Below are 6,032 nucleotides of genomic sequence, written 5' to 3' on the forward strand. Positions count from 1 at the left end.
TGGTAAGAACGTTGTAGAGTAAAGTAAAAAGATTTACGCTGTGCTATCCAATAGTAATAATATACGTAATTCCAGTTTGCGTTTGGGCATATGTAGTGTATGAATAGATAATTGAAAACATTGGAGTCAAAAAGAAGAGGCACGGTTGAACATTTATTTTTTAATCACTACAATTGTTTCCACGCAACGTAGTTCTCCATGTGTGCTTGTACTTGATTATGCGACTGTTTCCCTGCATTATGAGATCTAGCTGTGTTTCCTCATGCGATATGTAAATGCTGTCTCCGTAAATTAAAACTCTTCGGCTTCAAGAACATCCTGTCTTTCTGTCGTGGCCTGAATATAGTTGTAGTCATACATACATACATACATACATACATACATACAAACAAACAAACAAACAAATAAACATACATACATATATACATACGTACATACATATATTCATACATACATACATACATACATACATACATACATATATTCATACATACATAATACATATATGCATGCATACATGCATGCATACATACATACATACATACATACCTACATACATACTTATATACATATATACATACATACACGCTGGGCTTCTTCTCACTTTATATAAATTATATAATGATATCAATACTAGTTAATAATGGATTGGCCAAAATGTCCGATCGGGTTTTCCCGACACTAAATGTTAAGCACTCTAATCAGCAGCTAACTTTAGTCTGTACCTTGTGCACGCGTACTCGCTCGATACTTGGCACGTGAACGTAGTTTGACTCAAATTTGTAGCGAGACAGGTTGTATTTTGCATCTTGGGAACACATTGAAAATGGCAAACCAAAACGAACATTATTGGTACCTCATGCTTTACTTTTATTTGAAAAAGAGCAAGAAAGCGGGAAAACTTTATGAAGATATATGCTGAGTGCAGAGAGGATGCTGTTACGGAATGTGTATGCCAGAAGTGACTTTAAAGATATCTCTTGGAGAATTTTGAGTTCAAGATGTTCTTTGCTCTGGTCGACCAACTGAAATTAACAGTGACTCTAACCCCTATTGTATAACCAGATATTCTCCAAATATCCAAGTCGAGTATTGAAAACCATTTGCATGAACTTGGTTGCGTCAGCAGATTCGACGCTTGAGCCTCAAATCAACTGAGCGAGATTAAACTTGCCCAATGGATTCTCATCTACGGTTTGTTGCAGAAATGTGAAGATAACATCGCTTTTTGAGAAGAATGGTGTCATGGAGAGAAAAATGGACCCTTTATGATAGGATGGATTTCAACCGTGTTTCGTGGTCTGCTCCCACAACAGCTCCTTTATAGAATTCAGTTAGCTCAAGACATCGTCAGGAGGAACCACGTCCGGTTTCGGTCCCTACTCCTCTACCGTTTGACGTCCCCCCCCCCTTCAGAGATTTCTTCAGGTCTGGTGTTGGGTGCATGTCTTCTTTCTTCTTTCTTCTGTTCCCTGGCCTCTTCGATGTAGCGTCAACGAGTGTCAGCGGGCGACTGACTAACTTGTCAAATTTTTCCCTTTAAGTACCTGCTGGCAGACTCCAGCAGGCAGCCTCAGCAAGTTGTCACGTGACACTGTCTCAACTTTAACTGACCAATGAAGGCGCGCAGTCTTAGCCCACGCATTGAATGATTGTATGAATCGTAAACGATCGTGATGGAAGGGCGGAGAACGACCACCAACTATCTTCGCAGTAGGGTTTCACCTGTAGAAGGTTATACTTTAAATTTGGTGGGACTGGAAATGTGTAGTCTTTTACCAGCTTATTTCCACGGAAAGGACCATGAATTAGGAGAAATTAAACGCAGAACAAATTAAACGCATCGATCCATCAGAAGCATCTGGCACTTGCTAATTGTAAGATCATTATCTTACCTCACGACATACTGCACACTTTTTTGCAGATGCGTCTAGATTTACAAGGGAAGTTTTGCCGGACCCTCGTAATTCGCCCGACCTTTCCACTTTCAGATTTCCATCTGGTCTGGTCTCTTCAAAATTCATCTAACGAAAGGACTGACCTTCAACTCTGAAGAGGATGTAACAATTTCATATGCAAGACTTTTTCCGATGAAAGCAGAAAACATGCGAAATTCTTTGAGCAGAGAATAATGTATCTGCCCACGAAATAGTAGAATATACTGGAATTAAAGAGTATTATATCTTTGATTGAATAAATTGCTTTCTGTTTAACCCTTTAGTGTTCACATTATTCTGCCATAATTAAAGCTTTTTCATCCACATTGTTTTGAACTAATCATGCCTTATCTTGTAGCTATGAGATTTTGATGAGGTAGCTGTTAATTTTTAAGATGATGTTGTAGGGTTGGTGTGCGAGGCCAGATCTGGCCAGTTTGAACATAAAACAGGCAGAATACTTTTGGCCGGATATGGCCGGTTTAAATGCTTAAGGGTTAAAACTTACGTCTTATTTTTGCTTTAAAAAGCGAACGAACTTTCTGGCCAACTTAATAGATATCATATATAAACTTATGACTTGTATCTTTTATTTTTAGTATTGAAGAAATCTTTTATTTTTTTTATTATTGACTAGATTTTTTATATGATTGTACATAGTATTAGCTTCATTTCCTTGCCAGTACTGGATGACTAGAATTTACTTTCAAAGTGAAACGAAGATAAAAATAAAATACTTCAAAAAAAAGAAGAATTAATAAGACTAGACAAGAAAAAATAGAAAATATATTTGACTTCTTAACCGAGCAGAATTTCTGTAGGATTTTTTTTTTTTAATGATAAATTGATTGTATACTCCATTTAAATTTACCACTTTTTTCGTGCATAATGCGGCGGGGAGACGAACTTAATACAAAACATTCAATCAAAATTGGTTGGTAGCTATATACAAGTGTGTGAAACAATAAAAGACAAGAGGGTAAAATATATTGCGAAAAATAAATTAAGGTTATTTATTTCTACAGATATTCTATAAAAATTATAGCCAACATTGATTTTTGCTTCTACGTTTCGTATACGAGACGTCATATGTAAACAATGAGATCGAAGATGAAAAATGGGTAATGGGCGTATGTGCCATATTTTAGGGGGTTTTGCCCCTTCGTCAGCACCCATATAATTCACTAATCATCCTCGAACATATTGCTTAAATAGCAACTATATATAGCAGTGTAAAGTTATTTGATATACTTTAATATACTTTAATATAGTATATTATAGTCGCCAAACTACAAATCATTTGTATTTACGTACCGACTTCCAGGAATGAGTCTAATATGTAAATTGGTATTTCCAATCACTTTTACACCGCTATGTGGTGGCTATTTAAGTAAGTGTTTGAGGATGATTAATGGGTTAGATGGGTACTGATGAAGGGAAAAATCCCCAAAATATGGCATACACGCTCATTACCCATTTTTCTTCTTCGATCTCATTGTTTGTTTACATCTGACGTATCGTATACGAAACGTAGTAGCAACAATCAGAGCTCGCTATAATTTCTATGAAATATCTATAGAAATAACCTTAACAAATAATGTAAAGCGCAATGCTAACACAGTAGAATGTGGTATTAACTTCTACAAAAGGTTTAATATACATTATAGTATATTATGGTTGCATAACGAAATACCATATACTTACAAATCATTAGTACGAAAAGTAAGGCAGATTATTATATTGGAAATCGCATGGTATACGAGTAAATGCAGTTATTTACAACAGAAAAGTAGAGAGAATAGATCACATGTCTTGAGTTTAAGAAAAATTCTTAGTCCAGAGTATCATTGCTATGCAAAGCTTGCATCATCCGCTTCCGTTTATATAGGACCCTGGCTGCTCTATGATCCTCGATTTAATTTAGTATGGGATTCCTTCATTCTTAAGGCATCACATGTAGCTAGCCAGGGACGTGACGTAATGTCTTTCCGGAAGCCTAAAAGAGGACGTGTGGTTGTACAGGCGCTGCTTAAAGGCAGTTCCGGTTGACCCGATATATCTCCAAACGTGTGTGCTAGTTATGATCACGTCTCTGCTGTATCTTCTGTTGGCTCCGACCCTGAAATTGTTGTTGTTACCGCTACTGTCGTTAGAGCTGTCATCGGCGTTGTTATTACGGAGCGTGGGTCTGGTGATATCATTGTAGTTGATGCCGTTTCAGTAGTCATCCCCCGCCGTAATGCTAGTATTGCTGGTGCTGTTGCCGATGGTGTTGTGGCTGCCGTCGCTGCTAATGCTGGGCGTGGGATTGGTAGCTTTGCTGGTGCTGCTGGTACTGGTGTGGTCATCCCCGGCCGTAGTGCTGGTGTTGGTGCTGCGGTCGTTGCTGCCGGTGCTGGTGTTTCTGCCGCTTCATACGTTGCCGTCGCTGCCGCCTCCACCATTGTCATCGATGTTGTTGGATGACCTGCTGCTGCTATTACTCCGGATGTTATGACTGGATACAACTACAGCCTCGAATACGATCCTCTCAGCCTCGCAGTTGTCCCCCACTGGTTAACCATTGTACTCCCTGCATGAGCAACCAGCCTCTGTTGGCGTTTTATGGGCAAGTTCAGAAATATGTCGGGTCAGCCGGAACTGCCTTTAAGCAGCGCCTGTACAACCACAGGCCCTCTTTTAGGGTTCCGGAAAGACATTACGTCACGTCCCTGGCTAGCTACATTTGACGCCTTAAGAATGAAAGAACCCCAAACGAAATTAAATCGAGGATCATAAAGCAGCAAGTGTCCTATACATATATATATATATAGATAGATAGATAGATAGATAGATAGATAGATAGATAGATAGATAGATAGATAGATAGATAGATAGATAGATAGATAGATAGACAGACACACACACACAGATGGCTGGGAAACTAATGTAAAGATATGAAACTAAGTTTCATTGGGGAGCAAAATGACTTCCTACTTAAGCATTGTGAGTGCTCATCTCGGAATTAAGTAATTGTAAACTAGAACCAACATTTCCATTATCTGCCGTTTTAAGTAGTTGAGGGGATAATGAAAGTTAAGGAATTGAATTAGAATTATGAAAGAAGGGCTCCTTTCCAAGAAGCACAAACAGTAGCTTTATCAGGGAAAGAAAGGCTGTATAGTAAGCATATTTGATATCCAGAAATTTCCGTAGATTACGGTGGTATTTATACTGCAATGAAAGTATTACACAGCTTGTGGTAAAAAAATCAAGACGAGAGAGAGATAGCAAAAGTGCCACCAATAAGTCAACAACCTATTGCAGTCAATTTGTAAACAAATATAGTGTTAAGAAGAGATAATTTCAAATAAACGAAATAACGTTTGTGATGTTGGATAACATAATTTATATAACTTTTTTTTTTTATTAAATCCTTCCAAGATAGGTATTTCCTTTCAAGCATTCAAGATCTGGTGATAATTCGACACCTGTTGGTATTTCAGCATTTCTGTACAGAAACTGAAGAATAAAAGCATACTGTTCCGTGTATCAGTAAATTCTATTAGTTGGACCCTTTATGTAATCATTGTATCTCTAACAATATTTCCAAGAGTTCTCAGAGTATTGAAATGTTATATGAATATCTATTTCTTTACTATCCACAAAGGAGCTAAACACAGAGAGGACAAACAAGAACAGACAAATGGATTATGTCGATTATATCGATCCCAGCGCGTAACTGCGTAACAGCGTAACTGGTACTTATTTAATCGACCCCGAAAGGATGAAAGGCAAAGTAGACCTCGGCGGAATTTGAACTCAGAACGTAGCGGCAGACGAAATACCTATTTCTTTACTACCCACAAGGGGTTAAACCCAGAGAGGACAAACAAGGACAGACAAACGGATTAAGTCTATTATATCGACCCCAGTGCGTAACTGGTTCTTATTTAATCGACCCCGAAAGGATGAAAGGCAAAGTCGACCTCGGCGGAATTTGAACTCAGAACGTAGCGGCGAAATAACGCTAAGCATTTAGCCCTGCGTGCTAACGATTTAGCCAGCTCGCCGCCTTGTTATATGAATACCTGGTTTCATACAAATCATCATAGA

At 38.2% G+C, this 6,032-nt stretch overlaps 1 protein-coding gene across 1 annotated transcript in view; it reads left to right on the forward strand.

Annotated features, from left to right (window-relative positions):
- Nucleotides 1-5,934: 5,934 nt before the first annotated feature.
- LOC115232440 (innexin unc-9) overlaps nt 5,935-6,032 on the forward strand; it is a 677,230-nt gene continuing 677,132 nt past the window's right edge. The window contains exon 1 of the mRNA XM_036500604.1: nt 5,935-6,032. This exon is cut by the window's right edge and continues 42 nt beyond it. The gene's annotated coding sequence lies outside the window, so the exon portion shown is untranslated.

Source organism: Octopus sinensis, linkage group LG2 (genome assembly GCF_006345805.1).
Source record: "Octopus sinensis linkage group LG2, ASM634580v1, whole genome shotgun sequence".
Lineage (NCBI taxonomy): Eukaryota > Metazoa > Mollusca > Cephalopoda > Octopoda > Octopodidae > Octopus > Octopus sinensis.